The sequence below is a fragment of the Rhinolophus sinicus genome, linkage group LG11, assembly GCF_036562045.2.
Source record: "Rhinolophus sinicus isolate RSC01 linkage group LG11, ASM3656204v1, whole genome shotgun sequence".
In the NCBI taxonomy this organism is placed as follows: Eukaryota; Metazoa; Chordata; class Mammalia; order Chiroptera; family Rhinolophidae; genus Rhinolophus; species Rhinolophus sinicus.
In genome coordinates, this window is record NC_133760.1 from 74,985,253 (window position 1) to 75,001,113 (window position 15,861).

Genomic DNA, 15,861 nt, shown 5'->3' on the forward strand with positions numbered 1-15,861 from the left:
CCAGCCAACAACTTTCCTCCTGCGTTCGCTAAGTGCTGAAAACCTCTATTTCCAGTTGTACCTCTCCTCTGAAATAGGAGTTTCTGCATCTTGGGATAAGCACGTGGGTGTTTTCCTGTTAAATAGAGTTTGACAAAGTGACTTTTAATAAAATGTGTTGGGAAATGTCATAAGACCAGCCTTAAGGGAAGAACCAAACATGAGAGAAGGAATACTAACAATGGTGACTATTATTAACCTAGCACCTCTGGTGTGCTGAGTCCTTCAATGCATTACTTCAAATTTTGAAGCTTAAATATTCACAACAACTCTGAAAGATAAGCATCAGCATGCCTGTTTAAAGATTCAGTCACTCACCCAAAGCTCTGAATTAGTGACAGCCAGAATTTAAACACAGACATGGCCAGTTCCACAATCTTCCTCTTATACAGTTTTGTTTCTCACACTGGTCCACACTAACTTTTAAAAGGGGGTGGCAGCAGCTATGGATAGTGCCAGGTGAGTGCTAGACTTATCAGGGGATCACTGCGTAAGTTATATAAATGCTATCCATTATGCTGTTTATACTTGAAACTAATATAAACTAATATTGAATGTCAACTATAACTGGAAAAAAAATAATTTTAAAAAGGGGAACCATTGTTACCCCAATAAATTTTAATTTAAAAACAGGTGGGGCGGTAGCATACAGAATTGCTGAAATCAAAAGAAAAACAAAAAAGGACCAGTCTAGGAAAGCATGTGAGAAGAAACCATAGGGTTCAAACAGGGGTTGGGTTATCCAAAACGTCTTAGGCTTTGTTAAAAAGAGCTATTCCGTGATTTATATAGCATCAAAAACTGATATTTCCCTTTGCTATTGTAATTTTCTGTGGTCACATGAGATTCCCTCTGGGAGAAGGATGGTTTTTCTTTCTTTCTGGATGTTTCCCTTGTTGTGTCTGCAGTTTTCATTGTGGTCCACCTAGAACCAGATCCTCTGAAACAGATTCCTGGACAATTAGGCTGAAAAGTAACAATATTAGATGCAAGAGCCCCCACTGACCCTAAGCTTGTGGTTACTTATGGGGTACCTATGATAGAATATTTTAACAGTTTTCCAAGAAAAAAACAGACTATACTAGTTAGCTATTGTTGCATAGCTACTTACCCAGAAAGCAATGGCTTAAAACAACTACATTCATTATCTTACAGTTATGGTGGGTAAGCAATCTCGTTGCCTCTCTGGTTCAGGGGATCTTACCAGCTTGTGGTTAAGGGGTTGGCTGGGGCTGCAGTCATTTCAAGACTTGACTGAAGGGAGATCTCCATCCAAACTCATGTGTGTGACTGGAGACATCAGTTCTTAGCCACATGAGGCTCTCCATAGGGCAGCTCACATGGCAGCTGGCTTCCTCAGAGCCAGCAAGTAAGACAACACGAAGGGATGCTCAACCCAGGATTTATAATTTAGTATAACCCAAACTTGGAAATTGTTGTGTTCGCTAGCTCGCAGGTTGTGAAAGTATTTATAAGGCACGAAGGAGTAGAAGTTAGAAAATTTATTTAAGGAGAGAAGTACCAGCAGAGGAGTTGCTGGGGTCAGAGTCTAGAGTAGACAGCTCCCCCGATGAGAAGGTGTATAGGGGGTTTATATTTTTCTATGCAGGATACTTCTCAGCTTGCAGGGAGTTTGCTGTTACAATTAGCTTCTTCTGGGAACCGTTCTGTTCCCATCTGTGATGGATGTAAGGTGCCTGTTAGCTTGCAAGGGGGGTTGCTACAGTCAGCTTCTTCCGGGAAACTGTCTGTTCCCACAGCTAGCCGAGGGATTCATAGCCAAGTGGTTAATTTTTAAGTTCGTTCCTTTTAGCTCACAAACTCGTTCCTCTTAAATCTTTACCTGTCTCCTCATACAGTATTGATAATTGTGAACTAAAATGTTATTTGTAAATACATAAGAAAAGCAAAGTGCATTATCTATGCATTGTTATTATCCAATAATACATTTTTTTAGAGATTCCTGGGAGGTCATGGGACATGGTGACCTGCTAACTACACTAACAGATTATACTATCAATGCTAACTATGCTAGCAAACACTACTAACTATGCTAAGTATGTTAACTAGTAGTAACACTACTAACTATGCTTACGAATGATGCTAACAAATGATACTAACTATACGATGCAGATACCAATACTAACAATGCAAGCTATGCTTATTAACGATGCTAATAAGTAATAGTAAACAATGCTAACTGTACTAACAATGCTAAGTATACCAACTAAAAAAACTTTAAAGAAAAAGAACAAGGAAAATGAAAAATAGAGAAAAATGAGAAAAGAACAAAGGAAAAAATGAGAAAAAGAAAAGGAAAAGAAACTGAGAAAAGAGAACCAAAAAAAATAAGAAAATTGAAAGTTATAAGGAAAAAAGAAAATGAGAAAAAGTGTAAAGACAAAAGAAAAAATAAACAGTACAAAACAAAAACAAAAACAAACAAACAAACAAAAACTCACTGGTCCAACCACAAATCAGCTTCCTAGGCTATAAGGACAAAAACCTCAGCCCAGCCAGGATCTTATACAGGACTTTTTGTAATTCCATCACAATGGTGCCTTATGAGGCTGAAGCAAGATACAAAAAATCGTGACAGGGCATAAGATACAGTGTTTTTCTCTTACTAGTTAGAAGATCCCTTCACTTTGGAAAAAAAAAAGGAGGGGGGACCCCAAAGAGCTTTTTGTTTTTGTGGAATATTAAAGGCTGATATTGACTTTATTAGAAATTAAAATTTGTAAGATGCTTTGGTGAACTTTTCATTTATAATTTGAAAATCTGTCATAAGTTTTGTCTTTTAAAGACCTTATACTGCCTACACTTTAAATATTCAATTCCTTTTTCTGAAACTCTGATTGGTCTCAAAATGATGCCACAACTTAACTGATATCACGATATTATAGGAAAATGTTGTGTTACATAGGACCAGATAAGGTACATCTATAAAGCCGTGAGGTGGTATCTTTCATACTATTTTTGCCAATAAGTTAATGAGCAGATTCCTCATCAGACACCATGGAGATCAGAAGGCAGTGAGTTGATGCATTCAAAGTGTTGAAGGAAAAGAGCTGTCAACTAAGAATCCTATATCTGGCACAACTGTCCTTTCAAAATGAGGGAGATACTTGGACATTCCCAGATGGAGAGAGCTCTTTACCACTAGACCTGCCCTGAATGAAGGGTGTTCTTCACATTGGAATGATAAGACACTGGGCAGTCACTCAAAGGCTTATGAAGAATGAAGATCTCTGCTCAAAGTCAATATGTGAATGCTTATACAAACCAGCACTACTGTAATTTTGGTTTGTAACTCCACATAGTTGCTTTCTACATTAAGAGACTAATGTACTTGGTTTTGGTTTTGTTTTTTTCTAACTTTACGTTTTTAGACTTGCAATGCATAAATATGTAATTTTGTGATATCAATAACTGAAAAGGCATGAGGTCAGAGTTGTGAAGGAGCAGAGTTATTTTGAAAAATATGAAATTGAAATTAAGCCTGTATGAAGTCACATAAGAGTGTTAAATGTACTCCCCATGGTAACCACAAGGAAAAGAGCTGTAGAATAAACACAAAAGGAAATGAGAAAGGAATTTAAACATTTCCCTACAGAAAAGTCAACTAAACACAAAAGAAGACTGTCATGTGTGAAATGAGGAACAAAAGACTCATAGGCATATAGAAAGCAAACAACAGAGTGACAGAGAACTGATAAGTCTCTCCTTGTCAGTAATCACTTTCAATGTAAGTGGGTTAAATAGTCAGATTGGCGGAATGGATCAAACACATGAACCAGCTATACACTCTACCTATATTAGGGACTCACTTTAGATCCAAAGACACAAAAAGGTTGAACATGAAAGGATGGAAAAGGGTAGCCCATGTATGTAGTAACCAAAAACGAGCAGGGCACATTTAAAGGAAAAAAAAAAAAAAAAAACCTGGATTAAGAGACATAGATTGGTAGAATGGGTTAAAAAACATAATGTAAGTATTTGCTGTCTACAAGAGACTCACTTTAGATCAGAAGACATAATTAGATTGAAAGTTAAAGTATGGAAAAGATATTCTGTACAAATAGCACTCCAAAGAGGGCAGGGGCAGCTATACTAACATCAGACAATATCAGCTTTAGATCAAATATACCCATGTTCATGGCCAACTTAGTCACAGTAACTAAACTGTGGAAGCAACCCGTGGCCATCAATGGATGAGTGAATAAGCACCATGTGGTCTATACATACAAGGGAGTATTTTTGAAATTTGAGAAAGGAGGACATTCTGCTACAACATGCATGAAATTTGAGGGCATAGTGGTAAGTGAAATAAGCCAGTCACAAAGAAACAAATGCTGTATAACTCCTCTTCTATAATACTTAGAATAGTGAAACTGATAGACAGAAAATAGAATAGTGGTTCCCAGGGGCTGGGGACTGGGAGGAATGCTTAGTTATAGTTTCCTGGATATAGTGATTCCATTTTACAAGATGAGAAGAGTTCTGGAGATGGTGGTGGTGATGGCTGCACAATGATATGAATGTATTTAACACCACTGCAGTGTACACTTAAAAATGGAAGGTGGCTTTCTTTTTTTGTAATGTCTTTGCCTGATTTTGGGAACAGGGTGATAATGGCCTCGTAAAAAGTGTTTGGGAGGCTTCCCTCCTGGATTTTTTGGAATAGTTTAAGGAGAATAGGTGATAATTCTTTTTTCAATGTTTTGTAAAATTCACCTGTAAAGCCATCTGGTCCAGGGCTTTTGTTTGTTGGGAGCTTGTTGATTACTGATTCAATCTCCCTGGTAGTAATCAGTCTATACAGGTTTTCCGTTTCTTCTTGAGTTAGCCTTGGAAGGTTGTACGCCTCTAGAAAATTGTCCATTTCTTCCAGATTGTCTAATTTGTTGGCGTATAGTTGCTCATAGTAATTTCTTAATTTTTTTTTTGTATTTCTGTGGTGTCAGTTATCGCTTTTCCGCTTTCATTTCTGATTTTAGTAATTTGGGTCCTCTCTTTATTTTTTTTATGAGTCTGGCTAACAGTTTGTTGATTTTGTTTATCTTCTTGAAAAACCAGCTCTTAGTTTCATTGATCTTTTGTATTGTTTTTTGGTCTCTATTTCATTTATTTCCACTCTGATCTTTATTATTTCCTTCCTTATACTCCCTTTGGACTTATTTTGCTGTTCTTTTTCCAGATCCCGTAAGTATAAGGGTAAACTGTTGCTTTGTGATTTTTCTTGTTTCTTTACGTAGGCCTGCATTGCTATGAATTTCCCTCTTAGGACTACTTTTGCTGTATCCCATAGATTTTGGGTCATTTGCTGCACCCCATAGATTTTGTGTCATTTTCATTTGTCTTGAGATAGCTTTTGATTTCTTCCTTGGTCTCATTGTTGATCCATTCATTACTTAGTAACATGTTATCCAGCCTCCATGTATTTGTGTGTCTTCCAGTTTTTTTCTTGTAATTGATTTCTAATTCATACCATTGTGGTCAGAGAAGACACTTGATATGATTTCAATTTTCTTAAATTTATTGAGACTTGTTTTGTGGCCTAACATGGGGTCTATCTTGGAAAATGTTCCATGTGCTCTTGAGAAGAATGTGTATTCTGTAGCCTTGGGGTGAAATGCTCTAAAAATACCGATTAAATCCAATTTTCAACCTCACTAATCATTAAAGAAATGCAAATAAAAACCACAATGAGATACCACCTCACTCCAGTCAAAATGGCTAATCAATAAATCAACAAAAAACAAGTGCTGGCGAGGATGTGGAGAAAAAGGATCCCTCATGCACTGCTGGTGGGATTGCAGATCGGTGTAGCCACTATGGAAATCAGTATGGAGGTATCACAAAAAAACTGGAAATGGAATTACCTTATGACCCAGCAATTCCACTCCTAGGTATCATCTAGCCAGAGAAATCCAAAACACTAATTTGAAAAAATGTATGCACACCTATGTTTATTGCAGCGCTATACACAATAGCCAAGACATGGAAACAACTGAAATGCCCCTTGGTAGATGACTGGATCAAGAAACTGTGGTACATTTAGTCAATGGAGTGTTAGCCAAAAAGAAGAATGAAATCTTACCATTTGCAACGATATGGATGGAACTAGAGGACATTATGCTAAGTGAAACAAGTCAGACGGAGAAAGACAAATACCATATGATCTCACTTATATGCCGAATCTAAAGAATAGAATAAATGAACAAACTAATCAGAAATAGTCTCAGAAATATAGAGGAAAAACTGAGGGTTGCTAGATGAGAGGGGGGTGGGAATGAGGGAGAAGGTGAGGGAATTAGAAAGCACAATCGGTAACCACAAGATTGCCATGGGGAAATGAAAGACAGTTTGGGGAATATAATCAATAATGTTGTAAAGATTTTGTAGGGTATCCAATGGACACTTGTGTTCTTAGGGAGACCATTTCAGGGACAGTGTAGATGCCTGATCACTGTGCTGTACACCAGAAGCTGAAGCTGAATAATAGTGAATGTCAACTATAGTTTTATATATATATATATATATATATATATATATATATATATATATATATATATATATGGTCACAGAAGTGGAGTACAGCATAAGGAATAGAGACAGTGGAAATGTAATGGCTGCATGCGATATCAGAGGGGTAGTAGATTGGGGGACAGGGTTTTTCACTCTATGAGGGGTATAAATGTCTAGCTATTACATTGTTTTGTACACCTGAAACTAGTAAAAAAAAAAAGAAGAAGAAAATGGTGAAGGTGGGAAATTTTGTAATGTGTGTGCTACTATAGTAAGAAAAACTGGGATAGACAGTTTTGTCTCACCCCTCCCTACCCAGCTGTCTTCTGACTGTGTGTTGTATCCAGACAGGTGAGAAAGTGAGTAGGAGAGGCCAGCAGAGAAATTCCTGGCTAAAGATTCCTGACCTTACTGCGTCCTCCTGAGCCGGAGAGACTTCTCTGTCCTGGTTTACAATCTCATTGATCTCCATCATTTCATTCCTCTTTTCCAGAAAATCACAGTAGACTATGAAAACTATGAAATTGAGAAGACCTAATTATTGGCACTGGAAAACATGAAAGTGGGTTGTCTATGGAAAAAACTCTGAGCAATTCATTCACCATGAACAGAGATGATCTGCGTGGATTAAAGTTTCATGTCAATTGAGCCCATCCTTCAACATCTGCAGAGAAGGACAAAGGGAACTTGGAGAAAAGTCAGCTAAACTGAATCCTGCTGCATAGCAATCATGAGATAATGAGTGAGTTCTGGTTTTTGTTTTCTTCTTAATATTTTTTATTGGGGAATATTGGGGAAAAGTGTGTTTCTCCAGGGCCCATCAGCTCCAAGTCGTTGTCCTTCAATCTAGTTGTCGAGGGCGTAGCTCAGTTCCAAGTCCAGTCAACATGTTCAAATCTTAGTTGCAGGGGGCACAGCCCACCATCCCATGCTGGAATTGAACTGGCAACCCTGTTGTTGAGAGCTTGCGCTCTAACCAACTGAGCCATCCAGCTGCCCCTGAGTAAGTGCTATTTTAAGTGTGCGGATGGACTCCCCATGGAGAGGACTCACAGCCAAATGGGGGATCCTCTGGTCCCCTCTTGGGCATGGCACTCGTAGGTTAGCAAACACACAAAGGTCCCCTTCACCAAGGCGGACAGACCCTCACTATCCCAGGCAAGTGAGTTGGGAGAAAAGGGCCTAGCCATGGTGTTATGGGGCTGGTCATTGTAGGCGCTCATGAAAAAGCTTTTCAGGAATGAGGACCGGCATGGGCCATCCTGTGAGGGATGCTGAGGAGACCTTGAACCTGACCGTAACCCTTTGTGGGCTCTGGTGGTTGGAGGCTCCTCCAGGGAAGTTTGAGATGCGTGTCTCACTCAGGAGAGAGGGATCAGCTTTTGCACATGCAAGTGGCCTGGGATGATGCCCGAGGCTGAGGAACATGACCGGTGGTAGACCGGTCAGGGACAGGCAGCTGGCGGGAGCTGCATGCCTTTGCCTGCCTATCCCATCCTTCTCCTTGACTTTCTTGGGGCAGTTGTCGGGTCTCCTTTGGGCTGGCGGCTTTTAGGTCAATCCAGGAAGATAGATGAGATGGCCAGATGTCGGTGGGGGTGATAAAAGAATAAAATGAATTAGTTGAAAGTGTTAGGGTTCATTCATTGCAGTATGAAAGTTACTGAGGAAAAAACTGCGGAGGTTTATAGCAATGATAAAAATTACCACCATTACACTTTATTGCAATCATTACCATTGTTTTCACTTAATTGTTTTTACAAAATAACTGAATGAAGTTCATCCATAAAAAAGTCTCTTACCTATTGAAGGTGAGAAAGGAAGTGTGTCAGTCCATGGAATATTCTAAATCTGCCAGGGAGCCGGGGAACCACTCACTCCAGCAGGTGAGCACCTGAACCACAGCCTGCAGGCAGCCATCAGCCCAGAAGGCGAGACCACGTCTCCACAGCAATCAACCCAGTGTTGGGACTTAGCCAATGACTGACAGCTTCCTCATTTTGAATCCCGCTTCCAACTGAGAAGCAAATGGAGGATAGCCAAATACGTTCCCCTGAGCAGTCAGGCAGGAAGTCCATCTTCTGGACAGCCCACCTCCAGCTCAGCCATGCCCGTGACCCCTGATCACAGTGTGCCTTCCTTTTTGGCCCCCAGGGAGCTTTCTCCCTCCTTCCCTTGTCTCGGAGTCTCTGCCAAAGGCAGGTGGTGGTGGCCAACTCCCTTGCTATATAGGACAAGCTCTCCGTGTGCCATCCTACGTTGTGAGGTCTTCTTCCATCTCCACAGAGGTCAGGAGTGTATAGGAAGCAAAGAAAGCACTCTGAATAATAGCCATGCCTGCGTTCACTCTTTTCACAAATGTATTCATGAATTTATGTATTTATTCATTCATCACAATTGTTTCAATGAGATCTAATTCACATGCCACAAAATTACCCTTTTAAAAGGGTCCAGGTTAGTGATTTAGAGTCTGTTCACAATTTGTGCAACCACTAGCTAATTCAAGAACATTTTTACGATCTCAAAAAGAAACCCTCATCTCTTTAAACAGTCACTTATCTTCGACCCTTGATACAACCCCTGGCAACCGCCACTGTGCTTTTTGTGTCTGTGGATTTGCCTATTCTGAATATTTCGTGGAAAAGCAGTCGTACAATATGTAGCTTTTATGTCTGGCTTCTTACACTTAGATTCACGTTTTCAAGACCATTCATGTTTCTGCATGTGAGTTATTCCTTTGTTTGGCTTAGAATTTTTCACTCTAAGCCATATATATATATATATATATATATATATATATATATATATATATATATATATATGTCATGACTGTATGTATGTGTTTGCCAGGAGTTATATAGGCAGATAGATAAAGAGATAGATGATAGATAGATGATAGATAGATAGATAGATAGATAGATAGATAGATAGATAATACATAGGTAGAACTAGATATATTTTTACTTTGATGTAGAGAACACACAGAATATACAGTTGGCCATTATAACCATCTTAGGGATCCTCTTTCATGCCATTAAGTACTGTCTTCCTACTGAGCTCCATCCAACTTGTCCCACTACCAAGCTCATAGGGCACCATCTCAGCGGTCATCACTGAGACCCCCATTTCTTGGAACCCCTACACCACAGACCCTAATGAGGACTCCACTCCTGGGAATCCCCAGCAGTAGCCAAAGAAGGAAGCAACTTTCAGGGGGGAAGAGGGAAGAGTGCAAAGGAGGGAGACACAAAGAGGGGGAGAAAACAAGAGGTGGGAGGCGAAAGCCTGGAGCACCTGTTATTCCCTGGAGGTCTCCCAACCAAGTACTCACCAGGCCCAACCTTGCTTAGCTTCTGAGATTAGAAGTGATAAGGCACTTCAGGGTGGTCATATGACTATCAGGTTGGCAGCTGAGGCTGGGACGCCAGAAGCGACCCCAGGCTCCACTCTCCAGCAGGCTTTGGAGCCCTGGGTCCCCAACCTCCTATGGAGAGGTTGTCCTGACCCATCGTCCAGTGCTCTGTGAGTAGCCACCAGGCTGCACCGTCTGAGTTCCCAGGACTGTGCACACTCAGGTGTGTGGCCAGTGGTTTCACTGCCACAAACAGCTGGAACTGCTGGGAGGAATGACAAGCCCCCTGTATTCCAATGCTGCCCCAGAACTGGCCACCCTTCTCTTATTCAGTATGTGTTGCTCCTTACGGGCATTCCACAAACCCAGCTGGGTTGCCATCTGGGATTCCAGGGGCGGCACTAACAGGATACAGGAAGAGCTACAGCATCTCACAGTGACTGGTCGCTTACTGGACAGGGAACTCCCAGAGCACATTGAGCCTGTGTTGGGACTCAGCACCCAGATCCAGAATGACTGTTGCTGTAACCATGGAACCTTTCTGGTAACTTATCTTCAAAGATGGTCATCGATTCCTTTTGTCCTTATGTACATGACAGAGCAAACAAGGCTTAAACACACAGAAGATACATGCAAAGTACATATGCATACATATATGATATATGTGTATGTATACAATTCAAAGATTGATTTTGGAGGTGACAAACTTTCACTCTCTTAAAAGGAGGTGAGAGGCATTCGAGAAACAGGAGCAAGTAGGGGAAGAGAGGTTAGGCAGTGTCGGCCTGGAGCCCTCTGGGGGCCAAGAAAAGAAGCCGCCCTATGGAGGGTCCACCCCCTCGCCCCCACCTGGGTGAAACTTCAGAGACTGGCCTGTTGTTCCTGGATCCCTTCACCCCATCCCTGCTCTTTTATTCCATGTATGTGGGGTGTGGGAGGTTTTTCTTAAAGTACCAGGTTCTTCCAGATCTTGAAACAAACTGATGCTGCAGGAAGAGGTCTCAGACACACTGTTTTGCCTCTCCCTGTACAGAATTAGGGATGTGCATCCTCCAGGCTGAGAATCGTGTAGTGATGTAGAGGTGACCATAGTAGAGGTGACAGAGCCCAGGTACATCTACTTGGGGGTTTTGTAGTACTAATGATACATATTTTAGGTGTACAACATGGTGTTTTTGCATACATAGTAAAATCATTACTACAGTCAAGCTAATTCACATATCCATCTCCTGATAGTTACTGTGTGTGGGTGTGTGGGTGAGTGTGTGTGTGTGTATGGTGCAAACACCTGAAATCTAGTCTCAGCTGATTGCCAGTATATACCACAGAACTGTGAACTAGAGTCACCACGCTCTCCATTAGACCTCTAGACTTATGCATCCTTCCTAACTGCCACTCTGGACCCTTTGGCCAAAATCTTCCCATTTCCCTCAACTCGCGGCCCTTGCTGTCCACACAGACCTCATCTTCTCTCATCCAGGAGTGGCAAAAAAACACTGTCACCTTTTAGGTTTGGCACCATCTCCTGGGCTATACATCTCCTTGACCTTGAAGCATGTATCGGCCAGCTCTTTCTCTGAGCCAATACAACCCCGCATAGTGAAGACACCTGGCAAAAGCACACAAAAATGTGAAAGTCAGGCCAAGCTGTCCCAAACCCCACTGTCTGTGGCTGGTTCCTTTGTGACCTGTGCACAGGGGTTCCATGACTGGGTTTGCAGAGGAGGATGTGGTTTTTTTCTGGAGTGAGGTCTGTGGCTTGAATCGGATTCTCTAGCAGGAGACAGCCTGAGACCCACAAGTGAAGGGCTCAGTCCCAAAAGACTGCACGCCCCGTTCAGAGGCCAATCCCAAGTCCGCGGTGTCACCTGTGCTACTGACTGACTGGCTAGAAATCATAGCTTCTCCTGCCCCCCCCCCGCCCCCTGCTCCTTGGGTTTGATTAAGTGGCCAGAGCAGCTGGCAGGACTCAGGAAGCCAGATTACTAGATTACCAGCGTATTACAAAGGATATTAAATGATCCACATCAACAGCCGGATGAAGAAGACATACATGGGGCAAAGTCCTGAATAAAGGAGCTTCTGTCCCCTTAGTCCAGGGCCTAACATCGTAGCACAAGCAAGCGTTCTGTTTCCCCAATGTGATAGCAGTCCTCTTTTGGGTTTCTTGGAGGCTCCATTGCATAGGTATGATTGATCAACTCATTGGCCACTGGAGCTTGATTCCCCCTGCGGCCCCACTCCCCTCCCTGGAAATCCGGGGGTAGGACTGAAGTGTACAGCCCTCTATTCATAACCAGTTTCCCTGGCCACAGGGCTTCATCCTCAGGTGTTTTCCAAAAGTCACCCCATTAGCACAAACCCAATGGTGGTAAAAAAGGGACTTATTATGACTAACAAGAAACTCATGTCACCTTTATAGCTCTGAAGTGATTTCAGGAACTGAGGACAAGAGACCAGATATTGAAAAAAGAAAATGTTCCCATTGCTCAAATCACTCAGGAAATTCCAAGGGTGCTGGGAGCCAAGAACACCGGACCAAGACGAAACATCCACAAGAAATATATCTTTGTCACCTGATGACCTAACATCAAGTCAGAACATGCGTATGTGAATTTATACCAGTTTAACTTCTAGAACCTATGAGAACTGCTCCTTCACAGCTCTGACCCCACGCAGTTATTGATGTCACCAGATTACGTCTTGATGCATCGTGTGTCCCCACACGTAGACTCATAGTGGCTTTTATACGTTGGTGTCTTAAGTCAAGGAGCAAACACAGAGGAGAGCCACAGACCAATGACACAGTGGTACCAGCTTTTATAATCGTCCATGCGTTGACTTTGAACAGTGATCTTCATGTCCTCATAAGCCTGCGAGTGACAGCCCCGTTTCCTCTCATTCCAACCTGAGGAACACCCTTCATGCAGGGCAGGTCTTGTGGTAAAGAACTCTCTCAGCTCTGGTTTATCTGTGAATGTCCAAGTGTCTCCCTCATTTTCAAAGGACAGTTCTGCCCGATATAGGATCTTAGTTGACAGTTCTTTTCTTTCAACGCTTTGTATACATCAACCCACTGCACTCTGGTCTCAATCATGTCTGAGGAGGAATCTGCTCATGAACTTATTGGCAAAAATTGGATAAAAGATACCTCCTCACAGCTTTAGAGATGTTAACAACGAACCTTATCTGGTCCTATGTCACACAACATTTTCCTATAATATCGTGATATCAGTTAAGTTGTGGAATCACTTTGAGACCAATCAGAGTTTCAGGAAAAGGAATTGAATATTTTAAGTGTAGGCACCATAAGGTCTTTAAAAGACAAAAGTTATGACAGATTTTCAAGTTATAAATGAAAAGTTCACTGAATGCTTACAGAAATTAAGCATCTTAATTTCTACTAAGGTAAATATCAGCCTTTGCTATTCCACGCAAACACAAAGCTCTGTGGCTCCTTTTTTTTTTCTTTTCTGAGTAGAATCGTCAAGAGTAATTGGGAGAACCCTGTGGCTTTTGCCCAGCTGTGATTGCTTGTATCTTGCTCTGACCTCATAAGGCACGATTGTGATGGAGTTCCAGAGTATCCTATACACGGTCCTGGCTGGGCTGAGGTTTTTGTCCGTTAATAGCCCAGGAAGCTGATTCGTGGTGACCTGTTGGACGTGGACCAGTGAGCTTGTTTATATAGTTAGCATTGTTATTACATTTAGTACAGTTAGCGTTGCTTACTTTTACTTATTGGATCGTTAGTAAGTCTAGCTAGCATTGTTAGTATTGGTATCAGCATAGCATAGTTAGTATCTTTTATTCTCATTGTTCGTAACCATAGTTAGCAGGTTAGTCTCACCATAGTATAGTTAGGATCATGTATTGGCACCGTTTGTTAGCCTAGTTAGCGTTGGTAGCGTTAGTATCAGTATAGTATAGTTTTTATGGTTTATTAGTATTGTTTCGTATCAGCATAGTATAGTCATTTATTGGCATCGTTCCTAAGCATAGTTAGCATTGTTCACATACTTAACGTAGTTAGTACTGGTTGTTCGCATAGTCAGCATCGATACTTAGTATTATCCGCCAGTGTAGTCAGCGGGTCACCATGGCGAATGGCCTTCCAGCCTTCTCTCCCCATAAGGAGCCCTTTATTGACCACTACGAGCTCCTGCACACCATCGGCCAGGGAAGCTTTGGCAAGGTGACGTTGGCCCGGCACATTTGGACAGGGTCGGAGGTGGCTGTCAAAGCCATTGGCTCTCAGGGCTCGTGCGGACAGACGGAAGTCAATTGTCTGAGGTTATTGAACCATCCCAACATCGTGAAGCTGTGTGAAGTCATTGAGACGCCGCAGAGACTCCTCGTCGTGATGGGGCACGTGCGCAGAGTGGACTTGCATCGCTGTCTGAAGGACCACCACCGCCTGAGTGAGAAGGAGGCCCGCCACGGGTTCCGGCAGGTGGCATCCGCCAGGCGATACCTCCGCCAGCGGACCGTGGTGCACAGAGACCTGAGACCTGAGAATGTGCCGCTGGATGCAGAACTGAATGTGAGAATCACAGGCTTCGGCGCAACCAGAAATGCACTGGCCTTAAGCCGAGCACGCTCTGGGGCAACTTCTCCCGCGTAGCCCCGGGGCGCTTCCTGGGCAAAGACTGTGAGGGCCCCGGAAGCGACGCGTGGAGCCGGGGGTGCTGCTCTGCAAGATGCCCACGGGGCGGTGCCGTTCGCCGGACGACGCTTCTCCGCTGCGGCGGCGGGTTCTCAGAGGGCACTTCCACGTGCGCCAGATCCCACGAGTGCCCGGGGATCTTGCGGCGGTTGCTGACCCTCAAGCCCAGCGACAGACCCGCGCTGCGCAATGTGATGAAGGAGCCGTGGCTCAACTGGAAGCAAGAGGAGGCGCTCAGGCCATACCGCGAGCCACCCTGCGAGAACATGGACCCCGGGGTCACGCAGAGGATGATGGAGATGGGGTTTCAGCCGGAGAACATAGAGGAGTCAGTGACAAGCAGGACTTATGACAAACTGATGGGCACGTACCTGATCCTCTGCACAAAAAAACCCGAGCTCCAGGTCCGCACCATTAAAGGTAGGCCCTTCCCTGGCTCGGACTTGAGCAGCCCCAGGCCTCCCGAAACCCGCCAGCTTCAGCCGTCAGACCAGGAGGCCGAGGAGCCTCCTGTTAGTTCTCCCGTCAGCCTGCAGTCGGGGGACAGCACTGCCACCCACAGCCCGGAATCTGGCACCCGCCTTCCCCAAGCCAGCTGGGAATCGAGGCCCAGCTCTCGCCAACCCAGCCTTTCGTCGATGCCCAGGTATGCCTTATTCATGAGAGTCGAGGACCAGCTCAGTCATTAGAGACTTACTCCATGCTGGGCATTGTGATAGTGTGACCCCCAGCAGCACGTCCTCGGGCCAGAGCAAAGGCTGTCGGCGGGTGGCTAGGAGGGTCTTCACCCGTATATTTAGCCACCTCTGCTGTTGGCCGTCCACCAAGTGGAACCAAGTTAAGCCAATTTAATCCTTAAACAGTGGACGGCCAAGGCCGGGCCACAGTCAAATACTGTCAAAAGGTCAAGCCACTCTCCCTGCATTGATATGCTGCACTCAAAAATGCTGAGCGCCAGGCACACTGGCCACATGGCGCGGGACATCGGCCAGAGGCTGGACACAAAACTGCGGCTGGGAGCAGTGCGAGAAGTACACGCCGTGTGTGAAGCACTGGGTCCGGCGGACGGTGGAGGAGTGCCAAGTGCCCCAGTGTCCTCTGCACCTGATTCAAATCAGGACGGTACCCAGCCTGTCTGTCTGTGGCCTTAGGGAAGCATCACACCCAAAATACCTGGGGACCGTGGAGGTTGGCCTGGAGCCCCCTGGGGGACAAGGAGAAGCCGCCCTCACGGCAGGTCCACCCCTCGCCCCCACCTGGGTGAAACTTCAGA

The 15,861-nt window shown here is 43.7% G+C and overlaps 1 pseudogene; it reads left to right on the forward strand.

Annotated features, from left to right (window-relative positions):
• Positions 1–15,861, forward strand: part of LOC141567629 (serine/threonine-protein kinase MARK2 pseudogene) — a 50,230-nt pseudogene that overhangs the window by 22,492 nt on the left and 11,877 nt on the right.